Below are 24,112 nucleotides of genomic sequence, written 5' to 3'. Positions count from 1 at the left end.
CCTTAAGAACAAAATATCATCGTTCCTGCAAATCATGCCTGTTAAACTCCTTTCATGTAAGCCAAAGAATTGGTCATCACGTATCTAAAGATGTCAGTTTTTCCCAATTAATTCAGGCTTTAAATGACCTGCTTGTGCTTTTCAAAGGAATATATATTCTTGGAAGACAAGGGAGTAGTGAGATTCTGGTGCAGAAGTGAAAATTGCAGTTCTGAAATGTTATCTATCCAATTCTGCCGTCAGTTAGAAGGGCAGGGCTAATTAACTCATGGTAAAAAAAAATCAAATAATTCCCTTGCTAAATGTACTTGCTTTTTCTCTAAAGGATGGGCAACAATTCTGAACAGAAAATATGCCCTTGTTAGTCTATATTATGTGGAGAGGAATGTGTCCTCGCCTTTTTTCTACTTTTTAACTGTTAATTCTTCATGTCTGAAGGTCAAAGTGGACTATTGAAGGCTAAAAGTTTCTGGATTTGCTGCTAGATGAATTCATAAGAAAAGCTAACTCCATTTGAAAATTAGGTTTTGATCAAAGAAGTACATCTCATTCAGAAACACCCACCTCACAAAAAGAAACATCTTTCTGTGTAGCAACATGTTTCACTCTGATCCTGCCCCCAAATTTGTGTTTTTGGTCAAAAGAGGCTTTGGATTAAAAAGCTGCATGGATGGCTTGGCATTACTGGGCACTAATTGGAAAACAAAACCTCTTAAAGCACATATTGTCTTTACGTAAGGACAGCACGTTTTTATTTCTTGATTAATTTATTTCTTGAAAGAATGTCAGTTAATTCTAAAGACCAGTCAGTGTTGAGAGTTTTCAGAGTGCATTAAATTGCTGTTGTTGTTGATGGTGTTTGGCTTTTTCAAGTTTCCTGAGTTTTGGAGAGGAAGAAAGCTGACTGTCAGTTTCAAGGGGTAATACTCTTGGTGGAAACCAAATTTTAGAAATTGATTCATTTTAAATGTATTAAGCTAAAAGCTTGTAACTACAGGAAAGATTCTTGCAATGTATTCTTTTAAAAAGCAGGTATTTTTGGAAATTGATCACCCCTTAAGTTTTCCAAATGTACCTTTCACATATTAGTTTACATGAAAAAGAGAGGTTAATGATGTGTATGAGGTCATTTGCTCATACACTCAGTGCTCTTAGAATGGGGATATAATTGTAATTGGTATTTTTTTCTCTCCCTGCCCATAATAGCTTTTTGCTAGTGTCGCTGTTTGGACTGATTCTTCTATCATGGCTCTCTTCTAGCTTCTTCATTTTTTTCTTTTCCTTTCTTTTCTTTCTTAGTTATCATCGTAATTTTCTCACTATCTTATTTTTCCTGGTAACAGGACCTAGCTTTTATGACCACCATTTCCAAAAATAAAATTGCTTTATTCTCATTGGTAAACCAATCAATCATACTAAATTTCTATATTTTTAGACTCTAGGTCAAGAAAAGCTGAATATTAGCATATATGGTATTCATATAAGACTTATTTTTTAAAATATCTGAAGCCATATTTGTACCGATAGAGATGAAGTGTTCTTTCTTCCTTTACCATTTTATTTCTCTTGATCTCCTAAAATTAATCTTTAGTGTTTGTCTAGTATGTTTTGGGAACAGAAAGACACACTTCTTGTTCTCAATAATATAATCAATATATGGAAATAAGTTTAAAGCAAAATGAAAAAGATTTAAAAATGCTATATGGAAAGGTCAACAGGTAGTCAGAAGTTGCTCTCTCACTTATAAAAGCCAGCTCAAACTCACCTACTTCAGAAAACATTTTTTGTGTATATCCCAAGCTCATGGTTCTTCCTCTCTCCTTTTTTTTGGCGGGGGGGGGGGGAGTAGGGGGGCAATTTATCACTATTTTTGCATTTTCCTGATGCTCAATTTTTCTAATTTGTTCTTAATGCCTTTGAGTGTAGGCATCATGTCTTAAATTGGAATGGGTCCTAGTGGTCTTCTTGTTCATTCTTCAAACACAGGAGCCCAAGTTGTGGAATACACACTATGCTCTTGACTCTGTTTTCACAAAACGGTGACTGCTGGATGAGACTCTGGGACAGAGTGGAATGTAGACTCTGCTTGCAGATAGGCTGCTTCAAGGGACAGCTATGAAGCAGATGTTTCATAGAGTGTTTTTTTCCATCTAGATTATAAATTCATTGGCAGCAGGAATTTTTTTTCACATATATTTATATTTTTAAAGTTTTTTTATATAATATTTTGTATTAGTGGGCAAAAAAAGAAAAATCTTTTTTTTTTTTTTGGCCAATTTGAACCAACAATCTGGTTCAGCATCCTGTCTTTCATATTTTTTGGAAAGCAGAAAAAGTAGACTAAAGTACCAAAATAAACTCCCAATATAATTAGAGTTTGGGTAAACTTTGTTTTTTTGATCCCATTAAATTCTATTGTTGGGTCCCTTACTCCCTTCTGGTTTCTCTGCTCTGAGTTACAAAGGCTTCATATTTTCCTGATTCTGTCTTGTGAGTGATGTAACAGCTTATAAATGTCATTAGTATGCTCTTGCTTATGGTTTCTTATTTTTATATATTTTAAATATGAAACAGGAAAAGACAGTAAGTATCCCAAAGGAAGCACAAACAGCAGGATATTAATGACATCTGTTAGGATAATAGTTATTCACAGTGGAGAGCTTTCTTCAGTTCTCTCATATTGTGCTTAAGATGGCCTACTCTTTCTACCCTTAAGGAGATATATATATATATATATATATATATATATATATAGAACATCTTTGTCAAGGAAAGCCACGAATATACTCTGGGCAGGGTCCTACCTTGATCACAATGAATTTGGCTTCTGACACATTCAAGGCCTCTGTTGAATGCTTTACCTTGATAAAGCAGCTTCAGGACAGTGATAATTAAGCGGGAGGGTAGAGATTTAATGGTAAATACAATCTTACCACCTTTCTGTCAACATCTAGTGGCGACATGGAGCAGGAATGACTAATAATGAAAATTTACAGTAGATTTATGAAATGATTCCAGAGAAATTTTTAGAGGTCCTTTGACCTCGAAAGGCATGTTGTCAGGAGTTCTAATCAAAAGTCACCTCTGCCCTATCAGTTCCCTTGTATAGGAGTGTTTGTCCTGCCCCTGAGAAAACATTGACTTACACATTTGTACCTTCTAGTAATTTAGGTCACAGTTTTCTCTGGGGTTTGCTAAGACCAGAGCCTGTTTGGTCAGATACAATACACTGTAACTTCATTCTCCTATTTTACTCTATTGTTGGAAGTACCTTTCCAGGAGAGAACACTCCATCTATGTCGAAACAATCAACATATATGTCCTTGAATTTTTCAAAAGGACAAGAGGCCACAGGGAAAAACATAAAATGAGTAAAATCAAAGATTTTTCTTCAGAACCCCTACAGATTTTTTTAAAGATTCAACAATGAATTTTTTTTTAAAGCAGTACTATTTATTTATTTTTGAATAAATAGTACATGTACATGCAGGTACATGATTCAACAATCACAAAATGGAATACAATGGAAAGTTTCTATCCATCCCCGTCCCTTAGCCTAATAGTCATGTCATATAATCAGTTTCTGATCATTATTCTAGAGCAGGGTTTCTCTTTCTTGGCACTATTGACATTTTATACTGGATAATTCTATGCTAGGGGAGGCTATCCTATATATTGTAAGATATTTAGTAGCATCCCTGGCTCTTACCCATTGGATACCAGTAGCAGCCCTTCTCTGCCTCTCAGACATGACACCGAAAATGTCCCCCAAATAGTCCCAAATGTTCTTTGGGGAGACATTTAACAATATATCTAGAAAAAAGTCTCCATAACAGTAACTCTCCATAAAGAGAATTCTCACTATTTGGGGAAGCCACATCAAAATTCATTAAATATATTATGAGACCTTATTTAATTAGTAACTTATCGATAATCCTTTAGATTTTTTTTCTGTATTTGTAGTTATATGCATGGTGGCAATGAAAAAAATCTCACACATGGGTTTTTTCAATATATGTACTTTCACCTTTAATATAAATTCTTAGAAGTAAATTGCTGGGTCAAAAGTTATGTGTGTTTGTAATTTTGATTGGTATTTCTAAACAGCCCCTTTTAGAGGCCATATCAATTTATATTCTTGGTAACAAGATATTTTTGCCAATATAGTATGTTATTAACATTTAGATTGTTGCCAATCACATAGTTAAAAATGGTGTTTCACTGTTCTTTTAGTTGTCATTACCACATTGAGAGAGGTAAAGCCATTTTTCATTTATGTAAGATCTATTATTTATATATCCCCTTTTAAGAAATATCTGTTCATATCCTTTGCTCATTTTGATTGATTTTTAGAAGTTCTTCATATATGATGCCCTTCATCTATGATGTGTGTTGCATTTATTTTTTTTATCCAGTTCATGGTTCTTTGATTGGCTTATGGGACAGAATATTGGTTTTGAAAAGAGACTCAGATACACATGGATATTTAGAAAGTGATTATGCTGGTATTTTGAATAAATGAGGAATTATAGATTACACAATAAATAGTGTTGGGACAACTGAAAAGTCATCTGTGAAATATATAGTTGAGTCAATAGCTCACATTACACTAGTATAAATTCCCATGGATCAAAGATTTAACTAAAAGGGTAAAGTATCAGAAGAAGCCATAGAAGTATTTTTTAATAATCTGGGTATAGAGAAGGTGTTCCCAAATATCACAAAATAAAAAGAAAAAAAAAACATGCTAGGTGAAATATGTTTACTTTTTGATGACCTTTCTTCTGTACCCTTTTTTCCTACCATAATTTTCTGAACTAGTTCCAAGACCAAAACAGACATATCAGCAGGGCCTCAGCCCCTTTAGCACAAGCCGAAAGTGACCTCCTGATAATGATGTTGAAGCCACACCGGGAGCAGCTCAGAGTTGCGGAAAGCCCGTGGACTTTCGGACCAGGCACACCTGGTTTTCACCTTGTATTTCAGCTACTGAGACTCCATATAGCCTTGGGCAGTTCACACAGCTGCTCTGAGTCTTAGTTTTCTTCACTTTCTCATAACCTCAGCTGAAGTAAATGTGATAAAGGCATGTGAAGCACTGAGAGGTTGTAGGTACTAAATGACTGGTGCCCACTCCCCTCCTCTCCCTTCTCCCTGTAACATCAGATTCTACACAAGCTTCCTCCATTTCCCACATCATCTCCAACTGCACACTTATTGGGCAGGTAATGTCATGATTTCTCAGCTCAAGATTGCTTAGTTGTACCCTGTTGCTGAGTCTCCATTTTGGGACAACGTTACATGTAGGACTATGTTTCCTTGTCTTCCCTCTGAAATCCCTCCTCTGAAGAGATGAGCAGCAAGCCCCAAGTGTGTTACTTAAGGCTCCCCTGGCTCTCAGCCTGGGGCTAAGAGGGACTTTTTGAGAGTGAAGGGCCAGGATAAGGACCCTGCCTCTGAAACCTGCAGTCCTCCTGTATTCATTTTCTATTGTTCTCATAGCAAATCACCACACATTGAGTGGCTTAAATCAACACAGATTTATGACCCTACACTTCGGTAGAAGTCTGACATGGGCCTCAGTGGACTGAAATAAAGGTGTTTACAGGGCTGTGTTCCTTTCTGGAGACTCTTGGAGGATTCTGGCTCTTTCTAGGTTCCAGAGGCTGCCCACATTCATTGGCTCATGGTTCCCTTTCTCCATCTTGAAAGACAGCAAGGTTGCATCTCTTCGACCATTGTTTTGTACTCACATCTCCTTCCTCTGACCACAACCGGAAAAGGTTCTCCTCTAAGGACCCTTGTGTTTATATTAAGTCCACCTAGATTATCCAGCGTAATCTCCCCATTTTAAGATCATTAACTTAATTACCACTGCAAAGCCCCTTTGTCCGTGTGAGGTAACATATTCACAGGCCCCGGAGATTCATCCTTAGGAGGACATTATCTGGTTTACTACATTTTTATAACATGATTCCAGGATCTGGGTAGTGGGCAAATCATCCCTGAGACATTAGGGGTCATATTTTATAATTGTCGTCATGATAAATACATTGGCTGGGTGGTTTGGGGTGATAATTTTATCAGAATTAAGGCCCTTTTTATAACCAGTACGTGAGTTTAACATGCTGGTTTCTGTAGAAATCAAAGCAACTCAATCTCCTCTTTGCCTTTATCACTAATCCAGCAAGCATTTAAACCCGTGTTCTCCCTGGCTTGCTTGGCCATCCAGGCAAGCAGTCCAAAAGGGCCCTGGGTATAGCTGCTCTAGCTATCATCAGTGCCATGGCCTGGATCAGGTTACTTTGGCCTTCTTCTCTAACTTGGCTCTCTCCCAAGAAGTACTTTGATTTAAATATTCTATTACTGATCTACCAGGCACTCTCTGACCCCCGTCCATCTTTGAGGCAATTCCAAATCTCCATGCTTATGTGAACGTGTCTTTAAGAGAATCTACTGGACAGATGCACACTGTTCTTCCACTGCTTCAAAAAAAAATCCAGGCTCTAATGCAGGTCTCTCAATATTGACACACAGCAGAAAAAGTGAATGTTGCCAGGTTAAAAACTGCATGTCTAAACTGCTTTTCTGGGCATATGAAGAGATGGCATAAGTGCACTGGCCGGAGAGAAACTTGAGCCCCGAGGATGGGGTCAGTTATCTTGTTACCTTTTAACCCTGTTAGCTGATGTTCCACTAGCTAAGCAGTACTTATGAAGAGTGATCTTCAAAGCTCAGACTAGTGAGATGGTGAGATGGTTTGAGAATTCAAGGAAGCGAAACAAGACAGGGAGCTGGTGAACAGGAAACAGGAATTAAGTCTACTTCGGGGAGAGGGTACCTCTTCGATGTCACTCATTTGTATCCATGGCCTGTTGATTAATTTTGTTCTAAATTTGTTGTCATTTTCTTCTACTTGTTCAGGAGCCCAGATATGAAATGACATTAATTTTTATTAAAAAAAGTGAAATTTAATCTTGATAGGTTGAATAAGATGCACAGTTGTTTATCTTCATGTATCATTCACTATTTGTTACTTGAAACCATTTATAGTTCTCACCGAGAGTCTTTAAAATAATCCTACCTAAAGGTAATCACAGCAATTTTATATCATGAAAGAAGATTAGAATTAATTTTAGTGTCTTTGCTTTTGGGCCAACTTCTTAGGGTATACTCAGATTTTGCAGAAAATACTTCTTTAGGACAACCCACTAGAACTAGAGAGAAAACAAAAATATTTTAAAATGCCATTTCTGCTGTTGACAGCAGAAAGTGTTTTGAATATGTATGTTGGTGGGTTTGCACAAGCCATTCAGAAGGGACGAGTAAAGAGAGGAAGGAGTCTCTAAACTGTCATTTATTTAGTGCTTACTGTAAATGGGAATAAATGTTCATAATCTCTCATCCTTACCACAGACAACCATGTGTGATACTGTTTTCCCAACCTCACAGATACACAAACTAAGGCTTTAATTACTTGTCCAAGATCACAGAGCCACTAAGATGTGGAGACAAACGTCAGATCCCAAAGTGTCTGAATTCTAAGTCTTTGCTTATCCCATCATGCAATATGTAAAATTACTGAAATCACCCATGGACTTGTTCTGCTTTCTTAGCAGAGGAATATGAAATTATAGAAAGAAAAATGGGTTAATGCAGAAATGCCCCAAAATAATTTTCAGACAGATACCCAAAATTTAGGTATACAAAAATGTACTTATTATAGCTAATCCTTGATGCTATGTGCTAGGTACTGAACACACATCTCGTTTAGTCCTTACAGGGACCTTTAGAAGTACAGTAAGGTCACTCCTTACCCCTCTGTTATATTTGAGGAAACAGAGGTGCCTAGAAGTTTGAACTGTATTTAAATATTCATTTGAATATCAAATTTTGCTCAGAGGGATACAATTGCCTTTTATTTTTTAAAATTTTTTAATTAACATATAATGTATTATTTTTTTCCAGGGGTACAGGTCTGTGATTCATTAGTCTTGCAGAATTGCCTTTTAAATAATGAGATTTCCTATGGGATTTTGAAATTTCTGAGATTAGACCTACTATGTGAATCTAGAGAAGTAGATGCTCAATAATATTTGTTACATTAGTAATTCTAAGTCCCAAATGATCATGCTTCTCACTGGCCGCTCACGCTTTATTCACCTGTCTCCAGTCCCTAAAATTTCAGAAACATCACTGGCCACAAGGAGAAAGATGTACCCGGATTGAAAAGGGAATATTTTAGGAATGGTAAGAATAGTTTTCTTTGAATAAACCTAAGAGCCACAAAACAACTACATCAAGATAATTAAATAAATTAATTAATCAGTACCAAGCCCATTCTCAGTATGTTCCGTGAATTTCCTTAGATAAGTCTGACTTGAAAACACGTCTCACTGGCCCCACTCTGTGCATGTCCAAGTGTTCTGGCTCCTCAGTTCCAACATTACCCAGGGCCTTGCCAGGGAAATGATAAACAGCCTGCCTGCTGGGATTTTATGACTTTCTAGCCTTAGAACAGCCCTTTATATCCAAGTAGAGCTTTAGATTTAGTGTCAAATGTTGCCAAAGGCACATCAAGGAGAATCATTTAACTTCAATTGTTTTCCATCTCTGACTCCTGCATCCTAGTGAATGGGCTCCGGGGGCTTTCTTAAAGGGAGCCTTTGATGAATCCCTGTATCAGCAGCCAGAGTTGCCCTAAGGTGAAACAGGATCAAACTGTTTGAATTCAGTTTCCTTTAGTATCTGATCACTTATGATGATGTGAAACTTTTAGCCTTAATTCAGTAGGTATGTGAGGGTGTTGGGGAAAATGTTTTGTTTTCCTTTTTTTCTACAGGACTTTCTGGTGAGGTGAGGGGAGTCAAATGGATGGGTTCTTACCAAGTTGTGTCCCAGACAGGGATGGCATGGTAATCTATATTGTGCCTTTTTGATTGACTCATGTGAACCATTGGATAGACTGCTCTATTTAAAAATTGTCCATGACTATGGTTTTTCTTACAAAGTTTAAGCTAGTGATTGCATATTTACATCAAAGAATTTAGGAAATTACAAACAAGGCATGGAGAGTCAGAACCAGAATGAACATAGAAAAATGGCAGCTCATTTAGCAAAATAGCAGATCCTCCCATAATGCTGATCTCATGGCCCAGGGCTAAAGAACTGTCTCATCTTGAAATGACTTCCCAGCAGACTAACCCATGTGGGCTTCAACCCTACAGCAAGCTAGTGTAAATATCTACCTGACACCTCTATTATACAAAATGATTAGTAATGAATGTATCAGATGAATAGAAAAAAAAAATAAAACAAAAAACCAGAAACAACTTAAATCTGCTCACAACTCTGTTTTATTCACTAAATTCCAGGATTATCAAAAAGTCCTACAAATATATTTAATGACTTAGAAAAGTGGTAGTGGAGTACACTAGTTGTATAAATTTCCCTAAGCGTCTAGAGGGTAGATGCTTTGGGATATACCTCCCAAGTGATGTCAGTGAACTATTAATCTCTCTTATGTTGGGCTTTCCGAGGTTCATTTGCACAACCTATAAGACATAATACTGTTGCTGCTTAGATAAAAACAATGTATTTAATAAGCAAAGAGCCAGCCCTGACATTTACTACCCAAGGACTTTCACAAGGTAATCTTAGGACACAGGTTATCCCTAAATGCTAGTTAATGTTTCAGTTCCAAGATTCTGGTTTTAGATACTAACGGACCACTTGACAACCTTGTTGGGCCCCAAATTTCTCAAGAAAAGGGAGTAGCTCAATGTTTCCTAAAACACAAATCTCAGAATGATAGTTCCATGGAATAAGAGAGTTCTGTGACCAAATAAATTATGATGACTAGGGTTAACATGTCTATAGGGCCTCCTTTTCTGAAAGACTTAAATGTGACTAATGTGATATGTGAGTCTCTAAAAGAGAGTTATAGGGTGCGGGATTTCCTGACTTGTCAGACCATGGAAACTGGAGAAGTATCTCACTGGACTAGTGTTACAAGCTAGGGATATACTTTGGGACGTTCCAGACAGATGATTTCTAAGAGTTTTTCCTGCTCTAAATTCTCTGATAATCTTTGGTTCACACGAAAAGCCAAGCTATTCTCCAGATATTTCCTATACACCTAGCTCTCAACATTCCTTTCTAAAATATATGACTCCTTTACGATTGTAAGGATCAAAAGGATCACATGTGGCTTCCGTGAAAAGAAAGGTATTTTGAAATTGTAGTGCATAAAAAATATACAATTCAAGGGGAACTTTACACACAGTTTTAAATAATGTTATCACTGACCATTCTGACATGGAACAATCCCAAATGAAATCACGCTTTTATAAAATGGAAAGATCAGTGTATACCAGGCAATGCAATGATAAGCTCTATGGAGAGCAGCTACTACCAAAAAGCCCAGAGTCTTTCTGCAGTGGACATGTATAAAAAACTCCAAGTTGAATGCTGTTCTTTCTGTCATATTTTTCCTTGAATATAAATTATAAAAATTGGGCCTCACACTTTGAATCATTCATTTTGTCTAGCAACCAAATACTTGTGAACAATAGTACAAAGTGAACCAATAAACTGAATGGAAAAACACAATGCTTTCTAGAGGTAACTTTTGCTGTTTTAAAGAAATTTCAGAGCAAAAATAGACTATCCTACAAACTTTGAAATGCAGACAGATATCTAGAAGCCTGTGCTTAATATTAAGGGCTTTATTTTATTCTATTAAGTTTTCAATCAGATTTGTTGACAAATAATTGGGATGACTGATTTTATTATCAAGAAGTTCGTGGGATTACGAAACTTCCTTAACCAAGGACGACTCATTTAGAAGCTCCCATTTAGATTTCTGCAAGAGGAAGAAATATTCCCAGCTATTTAGCATTTTTTTTCTCTTTCTGGCACAAAATGATATTTTTCTTGCATGTTCTCTCAATCTCCATTTATAGAGATTCTCTTTCTTTACCCTACCCTTCTGGAGTGCCTCAAACAAATTGACAATATGAATAAAAATTTGATTTTTCTGGGAGATAACTTCATAGGGGAAGGCAACATAGTTAAAGCTAGACAGAAGTGGTGAGATTAAACCTATCAGATCTGCATGCCGGCCCTGGGGAATGTGTCCATCTCAACTGACGGTTTACAGTCACTGGACTTTTAATCAGATTTGTATGTAATAGTATTTCATAATTTTCCACAGAGGTCTTTATCCTTTCTTCAGAAAAGAAAAACCTCCCAAAGGAAATAAAGCAACAGAATAGTATAGTTGGTATGTGGTTATGTGGCAAGGTCAGTCAGTTCTCCACCCATTTGGCATCTTCCTCTTCCCTGACATGGACTCAAGAGTCTCAAGGTGCTCTCATTGTTCTTCAAATCTCCCATCCAAGTACTAACCAGGCCCGACCCTGCTTAGCTTCCGAGATCAGACGAGATCGGGGGCGTTCAGGGTGGTATGGCCGTAGACTTGTTCTTCAAATCTAATAGTCACATGAATTTCATCAATCCAAGCAACTGGGAATAATAGGCATTGATATATGCTTTGGTTCTAGTCCTGGATCTTCACTAACTAGCCTCTAATAAGCTATATGATCTATTAGATCTTAATCTTCTTAGTCCCTATTTCCTGTTACAGAAAGTGAGGGTTTTGAACTAGATGATCTTTATCATCCCTTCCATTCCAAACATTTAAATCTTGAACGTCATGGCAGTTTTCCAAAATTAACCAACAGTTATACAGTTCATTTTCATTCTTATAACAAATTTTAATTAAAAGACTAATAAATTAAACAGTGCAATTTAAAGCAACCTGCCAGATACGAGGTAGTAAAAATGGTAAGTGACATTTACTAAGGGCCAGTCTATGTCAGGTAGTATAATAACCATATCATAGAAGTTATATGAATTGATCCTTGCCAGAACCTCATCATTACCATTTTACAGATAAGGAATAATTCTTTGAGAGGTTAGTGCCTATCTAAATAGGAATAGCTAGTGGTTAGCCAAGGTGGGATTCAAACCCAGTTTCTTTATCCTCCAAAGTCATGCTCATTCAGAACCAATGTAGTTTGCTGCCCCTAGCATTCTGCTTTGAAGTGTACACTGTGTCCCTCATACTTTTCAAGTTGTTTAACTTTTCTGAACTTTATTTGTATTGGTCCATTCATTCATTCAACCAGCAGCATAGTACCATAGGTACTATGATTGATATTATATGGAGGTGACTATGACATTAAACCTATCTAGGAAGAACTCACAGTTTTATTAAGGAGTTGGGCAAGAAAGGTGGCACTTACAATATAATGTCATAGGTACTATGAGATATATGAGATACGTGTGCATGGCACATGGAGAAAGAGGACTTGGGAGTAGAGATCGGGGAAATAAAAATCAGTTCCTCAGAGAATAAGTGGAAGGCACTTCAAGAACCAGTAGAAATGTGCTAGCTGAAAGGCATTCCAGCAAAGAGAGCAGATGAGTTCAGAAGTTTGTGAGGGCATCACATTTCCTGAGAACTGAGAGTAGGTCTCCATTAATGAGGTACAGTGTGCATGATAAATACTGGGAGATGAGTCTGAAAAACTACGACTGAGAAGACCTTGGTATCTCATGCTAAAGGTATGGAACTCTATCCTGAAGACATTAGGGAGTCCCTCTAGAATTTTAAACATGATATATTTATGTAATAGGGAAATCCCTTTGGAAGCAGTGAAGAGGCACAAGTGGGATGGAGTGTGTTGGTGGCCCTGTTTAGGGGCACGAAGAAGAGATTGGAATCTCCTGCAGGATGTGCAGCCCCCTCCCAAAATCCAACAAAGGAATCAACTATTGAAATATAGAGAAGCAGCTGAATTTGAGTGATGTTTGGAGGTGGGTGAGCAGGGATTTTGGTGGTGGAACAGATATTGGGGTTAGAAGAGATACTATTGGCTGTGTCTCCAAAGTTTCTGGTTGGGCTAACAAAATGGATGGTAGCTGGCTCTGTTCTTGGGAAACTAGTCAATAGAAGGAGGAAAGACTTGAAGAGAAAAAAGTTCAGTCTACAGAATGACAATCTTGAGTTGCCTGTGAAGTTTCATTCAGGTAGATAAATGTTCCTATCACAAGTCAGAAGAGACATGGTGCTACCCTTGGATAATACATATTTGAGAGAAGGACAGATTTGTAAACAAATAACAGTGTCAAATGTGTATTGGACATAGGTATTATTTAAACATAATTATAATAGCAATAATATTAATAAAACTATAAAAGTATAATTTAAATTACTATATGCAGGAATTGAGTAATGTATACTTTATATTAATGCATACATTACCCTGATAACAATCTGGATATAAACATCTGGATATGAATCCTTTTTATAGAGGTGATAAATAATAATGAGATTGTATAATTTACCCAGCATTGTGCTGTTAGTGAAAATAAGTATAAGAGCTGATATTCAAATTCAGGTTTGTCTAGGTCTTCAAAACCAGTGTTCTGTTTGTTTATTTGTTTCTTAGCCACAGCACTTCTTTGAGTTCATAAAGAGGGAAGATTATAAAAAGGAGAGAGCATAAAAAGAACAAAGGCCAAGAATGACAATTGTAAAGAACAGATGTGGAAAATACAGTGTGCAGGTTTTCCTTTTCTCCACACCCTCTCCAACACTAGTTATTTCTTGTCTTTTGATAATAGCCATTCTAACAGGTGTGAGGTGATATCTTATTGTGGTTTTGATTTGCGTTTCCATAATTGGTGGTGTTGAGCATCTTTTCATGTGCCTGTTGGCCATCTGTATGTCTTTGGAAAACTGTCTATCCAGATCTTTTGCCCATTTTTAATTGGGTTTTTTTGTTGTTGTTGAGTGGCACGAATTGTTCATAAGTTTTGGATATTAATCCCTTGTCAGGTATATGATTCACAAAACACTTTTCCCATTCAATAGGTCTCCTTTTTGTTTTAGTGATGGTTTCTTTCACTGTGCAGAAGCTTTTTAGTTTGATGTAATCCTCGTTTATTTTTGCTTTTGTTACCCTTACCTTTGGAGTCAGATCCATAAAAGTATTGTCAAGACCAATGTCAAGGAGCTTACTACCTACATTTTCTTCTAGAATTTTATAGTTTCAGGTTTTACATTCAAGTCTTTAATCCCCTTAGAGTTAATTTTTGTGTATAGGGTCAGATAGTGGTCTAGTTTCATTCCTTTGCATGTGGCTGTCCACTTTCACTATCACCTTTTATTGAGAGACTGTCCTTTGTTTGTTCTTGGTTCCTTGTCATAAATTAATTGTCCATATTTGTGTGCTTTTAACTCTGGGCTATCATTTTTATTCCATTGATATGTATCTATTTATTTTTATGCCAATGCCATACTGTTTTGATTACTATAGCTTTGTAGTATAGTTTGAAATCAGGGTGCATGATACTTCCAGCTCTGTTATTCTTTCTCAAGATTGCTTTGGCGATTCAGGATATTTTGTGGCTCCATACAAATTTTAGAATTATTTGCTTTAGTTCTGTGAAAAATGTCATTGGAATTTCAATAGGGATTTCATTAAATCTGTACATTTCTTTGGGTAGTATGGACATTTTAATAATATTAATTCTTCCAATCCCTGAGCATGGAATATCTTTCCATTTATTTGTGTCTTCTTCAATTCCCTTCATCAATGTCATAGTTTTCAGTGTACAGATCTTTCCTTCCTTGATTAAATTTATTCCTAGGTATTTTATTCTTTTGATACAATTTTAAATGAGACTGTTTCCTTAATTTGTCTTTCTGATAACTCATTAGTGTATAGAAATGCCACAGATTTCTGTATGTTCATTTTGCATGCGGCTACTTTGCTGAATTCATTAATTAGTTCTAACAGTTTTTTGGTGGAGTCTTTGGGTTTCCTATATATGGTATCAAGTCATCTGCAAATAGTGACAGTTTCTTTTCTTCGTTTCTGATGGAGATGCACTTTATTTCTTTTTCTTGCCTAAATGCTGCAGCTAGGACTTCCAATATTATGTTGAATAAAAGTGGTGAAAGTGGACATGTTTATCTTGTTCCTGATCTTAGAGAGAAACTTTTCACCTTTTTACCATTGAGTATGATGTTACCTGTGTGTTTGTTACATATGGCTTTTATTATGTTTAGGAACTTTCCCTCTATAACCACTTTGTTCAGAGCTTTTATCATAAATGGATGTTGAATTTTTTCAAATGTTTTTTCTGCATCTATTGAGATGATCACTAATGTGATTTTTATCTTTGATTTTGTTAATGTGTATCATGTTGAATGATTCATGGATGTTGAACCATCCTTGCATCCCTAGAATAAATCACACTTCATCATGGTATATGATCCTGTTATTTTTATTTTATTTTTTTTTAAGAGACATCCTTTTAATGTATTGTGGAATTCAGTTTGCTAATATTTTACTGAGGATTTTTGCATCAATGTTCATCAGTGATATTGGCTGAAATTTTCTTTTCTTTGTCCTGTTTTGGTATCAGGGTAATGCTGGTCTCATAAAATGAGTTTGGAAGTATCCCATCATCTTCAATTTTTGGGACGAGTTTGAGGATAGGTATTAAATCTTTGTATGTTTTGTGGAATTCACCAGTGAAGCCGTCTGCCCCTGACTTTTTGTTTGTTGAGAGGTTTCAGATTACTGATTTAATATCCTTACTAGCAGTTGGTCTATTTAGATTTTCTATTTATTCATGATTCAATCTAGGAATATTTTATGTTTCTAGGAATTTATCTATTTCTTCTAGTTTGTCCAATTTGTTGGGTGTATAATTGTTCATAGCAGTAGTCTCTTATGATCTTTGTATTTCTGTGGTGTCAGTTGTAATTTCTATTTCCAAGATTTTTTTTCATTAGAGCCCTCTTTTTTCTTGGTTAGTCTAGCTAAAGGTTTTTCTTTTTCTTTTATTATTATGATTATTTTATTATGTAATGTTAGTCACTATACAGTACATCATTAGTTTTTGATGTAATGTTCCATGATTCATTGTTTGTGTATAACATCCAGTGCTCCACACTATACATGCCCTCCTTAATACCCATCACTGGGCTCATTTTGTTTATTTTTACAAAAAATTAGCCCTTAGTTTCATTGATCTTTTCTATTTTTTTAATCTCTATTTCATTTATTTCCACTCTTATTTTCATTATTTCCTTCCTTAAGTAACTATTGATATGTATGTACTTACTGCCATTTTGTTAATTCCTTTATGGCTGGTTTCATAGTTCCTCTCTGTTCCTTTCTTCTCTTTCTCTCTTTCCTTGTGGTTTGCTGGCTTTCTTTAGTGATAGGTTTAGATTCCTTTCTCATTTTCTTTTGTGTATTTAGTGTAAGTTTTTGCTTTGTGATTACCATGAGGTCTGCATATAACTTCCTACATATATGACTAAGTTGATAGTAACTTAAATTTGAACATATTCCAAAATTTACATTTTTTCACCCCCCTCAGAATTTTTTCCTTTTAAAATTTTTTATATTTTTTAATTCAAGTGTAATTAATGTACAATGTTTCATAAGTTTCAAGAGTACAATATAATGATTCAACAATTCTGTACACTTGTCAGTACTCATTACTCTGAGTAAATGTACTCTTACCCCCCTTTATCTATTTCACCCATCCCCCTACCTATCTCTGCTCTGGCAACTATGTTTGTTCTCTGTATTAAAAACCCAAACCTCAGTCTGGGTTTTTGTGTTGTTGTTTGTCTCTTTTTTTCTTTGTTTCTTAAATTTCACCAGGAACCCTCCTGCACTGTTGGTGGGAATGCAAATTTGTGCAACCACTGTGGAAAAAAATATGGAGTTTTCTCAAAAAATTAAAAATAGAATTACCATTTGATCCAGTAATTCTACTAGTGGGTATTTACTCAAAGAAAATAAAAACACTAATTAAAAAAGATATAAGCCCCCTTATGTTTATTGCAGCATTATTTATAATAGCCAAGATGTGGAAGCAAGTGTCCAGATAAATGAATGCATGTTTTGCATTTTCGATGTCACACTTTACATTTTCTTCTTTTATTCATCTTTCAATTAATTATTGTAGTTTTAGTTAATTTTACTATTCTTACTATTTTACTATGAAGATTAAAATAGTTGCTTTAAAAGTGATTGATCCGGGCGCCTGGGTGGCTCAGTTGGTTAAGCGACTGCCTTCGGCTCAGGTCATGATCCTGGAATCCAGGGATCGAGTCCCGCATCAGGCTCCCTGCTCAGCGGGGAGCCTGCTTCTCCCTCTGATCCTCCCCCCTCTCATGCTCTCTCTCTCTCATTCTCTCTCTCAAATAAATAAATAAAATCTTTAAAAAAAAAAAAGTGATTGATCCACTTTTCCCTTCCTGCTATCTTCTTCTTTTTTTTTTTTTTAACATATAATGTATTATTTTTTCAGAGGTACAGGTCTGTGATTCAGCAGTCTTACACAATTCACAGCGCTCACCGTAGCACATACCCTCCCCAATGTTTATCAGAGGGGGAGACGAACCATGAGAGACTATGGACTCTGAGAAACAAACTGAGGGTTCTAGAGGGGAGAGGGGTGGGGGGATGAGTTAGCCTGGTGATGGGTATTAAAGAGGGCACATACTGAATAGAGCACTGGGTGTTATACGCAAACAATGAATCATGGAACACTACATCAAAAACTAATGATGTAATATAGGGTGATTAACATAAAATAATAAAAAAAGAATCAATAGGGAGAATCAATACATGTGCATCTAAAAAAAAAGTGATTGATCCACTACCTTTATTATATATTTACCTTTTCCAGTGAGATTTTTACTTTTGTATGTTTTCTGTTATTAATTAGTGTCATTTCTTTTCAGTTTAGAGAGGTCCCTTTAATATTTCTTATAAGGAGATTTAGTGTTCATGAACTGCTTTAGCTTTTGCTTATCTAAAAAACTCTTAATCTTGCCTTCAATTATGAATGATAATCTTAGTCGGTAGAAAATTCTTGGTTGGAAGTTTTTTTCCTTCAGCATTTTACATATATTGTGTCACTCTTTTTTGGCTTGCAAAGAAGGATTTCTGCTGAGAAATCTGCTGATAGCCTGGTGGGGTTTTTCTTGTATGTATTATGTTGTTTTTATCTTACTGCTTTTAAGATTCTCTCTTTATCTTTACCTTTTACCTTCTTAATTACAATGTGTCTTGGTGTGGCTCTCTTTGGGTTCATTTTATTTTGGACCCTCTGTGCTTCCTGGATCTCCATATCTGTTTCCTCCCCAAGATTAGGGAATTTTTCAGTCATTATTTCTTCAAATAAGTTTTCTAGTTTTTCTCTTTCTGTTCTCTTTCTGGGACCCTAATGCAAATGCTATTTCACTTGATGTTGTCCCAGAGACTCGTTTAACTTATCTTCATTCTTTAATTTTTTTTTTCCTTTTGTTGCTGTGAGTTCTGTTGGGTGAGTTCTATTACTTTGTTTTCCAGGTCACTAATCTGATCTTCAGCTTTATCCAGTCTGCTGTTGAACCCTTTACTGTATTTTTCAGTTCCGTTGATGATTCTTCAGCTCTGTAACTTCTGTTTGGATCTTTCTTATATTTTCTGTCTCATTGTATTCATCTATCTATCCATCCAACTCTCTCCTGAGTTTGATGAGTATCTTTATGACCATTGCTTTGAACTTTATCATAGATTGCTTATTCCAATTTCATTAATGTCTTTTATTCTGATGTTTTGCTTTGCTCTTTTGTTTGGAATGTATTCCTCATCTCCTCATTTTGCCTGACTCTCTGTATTAAGCAAATCAACTACCTCTCCCAGTTTTGAAGGAGTGGTCTTTTGTAGGAGATGTCATGTGGAGCTCAAAACACAATTCCCTCTGACTAATAGAGCTAGTTCTCAAGGGTCATCCCTGTGTGGGCTGCACACATGCATTTGCTATCTTGGGGTCACATCCATGGTGCAAGGGTGGGTGAGGCTGCTGCCTAGCCTGGCTGCCAGTACATGCTAGTCTTTCAAGAAAAATGATCCAGAAGGGAAGGCAAAAGTGGCTACACTGAGACACAGGTTATGCTTCCATCACAGTAAGTTTATTGCAGTGGTGACAATGAGACCTGTAACATTTTTTGCTAGGCTCATGAGTAAAGAGTGGATGTAACAAGACTTTTCAATATTAGAAACATTTAAGGAATAATGTATTTTAGATTATTTGCCAAAATAGCAAACAGTATACTTCCTATAATTTGACTTCTGGGGCGCTAAAGTAAATTGCTTGAAGAAATTGGATCTTAAAGATTAAAGATGGAGAATTTTTGAAGTATATCCATGTTCAAGTAGAGATCAAAGAAGCCCAACCACCAAAAGAACCGTGGGCTGACTTACAATGACAACTGGGGATTGAGTAAAAGTTCTTTTTAAAAGGGCTATCTTGAAGATTATGACTTAGACTTTTAAAGAACTAAGGTGATAGAAGGAATCACATGTGAAATTCCTCAAATGAAAATTTATTGATTTTAAAACAAAAACAAAAAGAAGAGAAAGCAAAAGACCAAATCTCAATTAGAGTGGTTAAAAGAAAGGCAGCTCCAGAAAGGTAATTTATTATTTATCCATTTATTTATTTGGCTAGATTATAAGTACATGTATTTTTAAAGCTGAAAGGTAAAAAGTAGCAGGGAGCATGAGGTTTAAATCATAATAGTCATAGATCATCTAGTTAGAGACTATAAAGAATCCTGGAGCAAGGTCTGTAATGAAATGAGAAGAAAGGGGCATTCAGCCAAGTGCACAGTAGATGTGCTGACCTTCAATTGATCAATGGGTAATTTGCCTTTGACACCAGAGAAAATATTAGATGGAAGAGTAAATTGGTACATTGGTATGAAGAAGGGTGAGAAGTTGATGCTTGTGCTTGAGCAATTTAATTTTCTCAATCCAGGAGGGGGTTATGGTAATTTTTCCTAGTATGAAATTGAAAATATGGGTTTCAAGTAGAAGAGAAAATTCCAGCTGGGGTTGTAGATCCGGAAGCCATCTGTAGTTATGTGCATGAGGATAAGATCTCCCAGGAGTAATGTTAGGTTTAAAAGAGATAAATGTTGAACCTTGGAGAAAAATATTTGGGATGAGCAGAGGGTACCATTCCTTCAAGGGGGCGATGGAGCAGTTTGGAAGGAGGAGGGCTCAGAATCCAAGAAAGGCAAGAGTACCAAACAGCTGAGTGCTGAGCAAAGTGTACTGCCACAGCATGTTAGAGAAAATACGATGGAAATGAGCAGTTAATTCCTAACAAAGTAGATACCTTAGTTAAAGCAGTTTTGGTTATGCTGTGGGAGAGAAAATAAATATAGATTTTTTTTTTCTAGAAACTAGAACAGACCTTAGAAATTATACCCTTCCACCCTCCTTCCTTTCTCCTTTCCTTCTTTGCTCTTTTTTAGAGTTAAATTTTAAATGAGAGCTATTTGAATATATTTTAAATTGAGAACAAAAAATGGAGTGGGAAAATAGAGGAAAGAAAGAGAATACTGGACAAGATTAGATGCATTCTCTAAGATGGGAAGTAAGGAGAAAAGAATGGTGAGTTGTGGAGGGAGGTAAGTTCTAAAGATGAGGAGATTCATATCTGGTGGCCTCTCCATTCTCTGAAGCTGTCTACTAAGTGAACATGGCTGTGGACATGAGATGAAAGCTTAAGAAGCATGGTAAATGCAGGAAACAGCACTGCAGGACAGGAAGAAGGGAGCTAATGTCCAAGGAAACAACAGAAAGAGTTCAGTAACCTCTACAAAAAGTGAGGGTGTATTAATCTATTATAAAAATGGAAAAGCATCAACAATATAAGTTCTGCAAAATACCCATGATTCATGCAGTAACTTCCATAATGTTCTATAGAACTTTGTGTCAGACATTAAGTCCTGAAATGATTGACAGACTGTACCTTCTCCAATAAAAAGACTGAAATCTGTTTTATTAAAACTAAAGAAACATTAAACCTCAATAGATTTCATTTATTTGAAACAATAGAACTTAAAACTAATAAAAGTCAATAAATAGAGGAAAAAGTTGAAGTAGGATTGTCTAGAAAGTAAAATTTCTTGGCTGCACTGACCTTAAATTTAGTTACTCTTATTACCTATAAACTAACGTAAAATGTTCGGGGGTTCAGGCTTCATGTGTCCCCAAATGGCAAGGTCTGTGGCTCTGTCCTGACTCTCTTGATAAAAAGAGATTTTTTATCCTCTTGAGAAAGCTTTTTCTTAGCTCTTTCTTAATTTATTATTCCCCTAACAATGTCAATCCATTAAATTAGAACTAACATAAAGTAACTTCCTTAGCTTCAGTAGCCTGGGAAAAAGTTTATAAGAGTATGGAATCATTGAATTATTCTTCCATCTACATCTGTATTAAGGACACATAAAGACTTTTTAGAACAGAGTTTGGTAGCTAGCATATACTCAATTAATATTACCCATTTATAAAATATTAAATTCAGTGAAATACTATGTGTATGTGTGTCTCTCCCAAAATGAATCTGAAACTTGGCACACTGGCGAAAAATGCTTTGAAACATCTCTCAAATGAACAATTTTTAGATATTACATTTTAGAAATGAAATAACAGTATCAGATAATTGGCAGCAAAGTCATTTTCCCAAGTACTGATGCCAAGCACATGGCAGACATCCATTATGGGTTGATGTAGATCAAAAGGGGCTGAGACACCATCTCATGCTTATAGAATTTCAGAATTAGAGACATTTGGAAGGGAAAAGTTAGCATCATTTGCCATGTCAAAGCCAAGCCATGTGCACTGAGCTGCTTTTCCTCACTAGCCAGGCCCCAGTCATTCCATCCTTATTTACCACCCCCTCTGGATTTCTTATAATAGCCGATGCATGCAGAATTAGTCAAAACTAAATGCCTCACTCCAGTTACAACAAAGGCTGACTTAGGGTCTTCCTGTTGGTGACAAGTCTCTGTATTTGCCTGGCAAGCCAGAATTTTTCCCCCTCTCCAGATGAGCGTGCATGAGTGAACCATCTAAAAGTACTTAGAAAAAAAAATCTGTCTCCTAATTCTAGAGAAGGGAGGATCCAAACATCTCTCTCCTTTCCTGGACCCCCACCCAAAGCCCTAATTTTCTTCTATTAGATCTTACCACATTCTCCGGTCACTTAGAACACCAGTCTCTTTAACAAAATAAATTTATGAATTGATACATGGCTTTAAAACATACTTGAGCACTTCCAGGACTTTGAAAGACCTCGTGAAATAATGTATTCAGACTCCCTGTAACACATAATCCATACACACATGGTGAAGAAATGACTTGGAGCTAACAGTAGGCTTTAGAGGGTAGAAGGAGGAAAAGGGCAATTGACTCATCATGTTAAACTCCGTGTAACACGGATTGAAGAGGAGATCTTAAACTGCAATGTTATTGTAAATTTTCCAGTAATCTAGATTTCTGAATTGCAAATACTGGAAACCAGTTCTGCCTTCCTGCTTCACACTGACAGCGACACTTTGCTTGCCCACATCAGAGGTCTTGTGGCTTTTGATTCATTCTGTTGTTGATGCCTCCTCTTTTGTTTTCTCAAAATGTAAATATTTGTTCTGTCTGCATCCTAATTGCTGGTCTTGGTGTCTTATTGTGTATGAGGCCTGTGGTAACTCAGATGCCTCAGGATCCCTTGCTATGTGCTGGGATTTCATGTCTTATGACATTAGCTTGGCATAGCTGTCAGCTACCCTGTTCCATGCCCCTGACTAAACTGCAGTTATGTCTCTAATTGAAAGCCAAAATTATTTTATTCCTCTCTACAGAGAGGAAACCCAGAACTATTATTCTGTACACACACCAAACCACAGGAGCCTGGGTGAGGGTCTGTAATGACAGGGCCTCCTACACAGCACATTTGCAAGCTTTCTACTAATTACCTTAATTTTCTTTGTCTAGACTGACTTATTGCATTGAAGAGCTCCTTTTCTAAAGGGGTGGGGGTGGGGGTAAAAGGGACATCGTTAGTCCTCCAATTCCTGCCAAGTAAAGAGGAGAGAAAAACATGAGTAGAACCAAGAAAACAAATAAAACAGAATGAGATTAGCTCTTGAGTGGGCTGTTTCCTAGAGCACATGCTGGTTTAAAATTGATCTGGGAGGTTGTGATCTAGTAAGACTAGAATCTCTACCCTTAACAGCAGAAAACACATTAAGCAATATATAAACCCAAAGAAGAAAGGTGTTTCATAAGAGAAGACCATCACTAAGCAGGGAAATAACACTCATCAGTGTATTCCCTACATCACCAGCAGTAATGAAAACTCTTCTGTTTTGTTCTTCTGCTTTCATGACATTTTCCTAGTTTGTCTTTTCAGATTGAAAAAAAAAATGGGCTTGTTTGGAATAACCTGGCTTCTGTGGCTCCTGCTTGTGCTGAACACTAAGAGAAAGGTAATATCTCAGCTATAAGCCATTTTGAAAACTTTCTCCTTGGATAAAGCAGTTGGATCAGCTCACATAATAGCAGGCTGCATTTTCACTCTTCTTAAAAGCTAGCATCTCTAGCTTTTCAACAAATGTTGATATTTACAGACTGTATGGCTTTAAGGCTAGGGAGAGGAGCACCAAAGGTGCTCATAGATTGTCACGGTGGATTGAACGACCAAAGGGCAAGGCTGGCTCCTCCTGGGCTGCAGCTGTCCCTTTGGTTGCCAGCAGGCCAAGGCCATGGGAACACTGGTCCTGGCTGGGAGCCCTAGAAGCTCCTTTCCTGTGGGACATTCTCTTTAGCCAAATTCTCAAGCCCCTGCTGGTTAACTCACTTCCCACCTCTCTTCTGTTGGGAACATTACATTTATTTCCATTTGCCATATTCAAAGACTTATTGGTTTCCTAGGATATGATGATGGGTTTCATTTTACTGCTATCTTGTGTTTCAATTGTTCCCCTTGATTGATCTACTTCTGAGTTTGGTTAAATTAATTCTCAGTGGGCCAAAAATTCAGGACTCTTTTTTTTTTTTTTTTTTGCCTCTTCTTAAATTGTGCATTATAAAGATATTTTCCTGGATTAAATATTGGGTTTCTGTTTCTAAATCCGAGGGAACCATTGAGGCAAAGATTGTGAAGGTCCCAAAGT

At 36.5% G+C, this 24,112-nt stretch overlaps 1 protein-coding gene, 1 long non-coding RNA gene and 1 other non-coding gene across 6 annotated transcripts in view; 2 read left to right on the top strand and 1 right to left on the bottom strand.

Annotated features, from left to right (window-relative positions):
• GREM2 (gremlin 2, DAN family BMP antagonist) overlaps nt 1-24,112 on the bottom strand; it is a 108,095-nt gene that overhangs the window by 22,842 nt on the left and 61,141 nt on the right. The gene's annotated exons all lie outside the window — the stretch shown is intronic.
• The window catches only part of LOC118525829 (uncharacterized), a 66,651-nt gene that overhangs the window by 19,875 nt on the left and 22,664 nt on the right, over nt 1-24,112 (top strand). The gene's annotated exons all lie outside the window — the stretch shown is intronic.
• On the top strand, nt 18,980-19,095 carry LOC118525858 (small nucleolar RNA SNORA1). Its single transcript, XR_004912346.2, has one exon. It is a non-coding gene; the product is annotated as a small nucleolar RNA SNORA1 (small nucleolar RNA).

This window comes from Halichoerus grypus, chromosome 7 (genome assembly GCF_964656455.1).
Source record: "Halichoerus grypus chromosome 7, mHalGry1.hap1.1, whole genome shotgun sequence".
Taxonomy (NCBI): Eukaryota; Metazoa; Chordata; class Mammalia; order Carnivora; family Phocidae; genus Halichoerus; species Halichoerus grypus.
The sequence above is the reverse complement of the archived record's forward strand: the minus strand, read 5'-3'. Positions and strand labels throughout refer to the sequence as shown.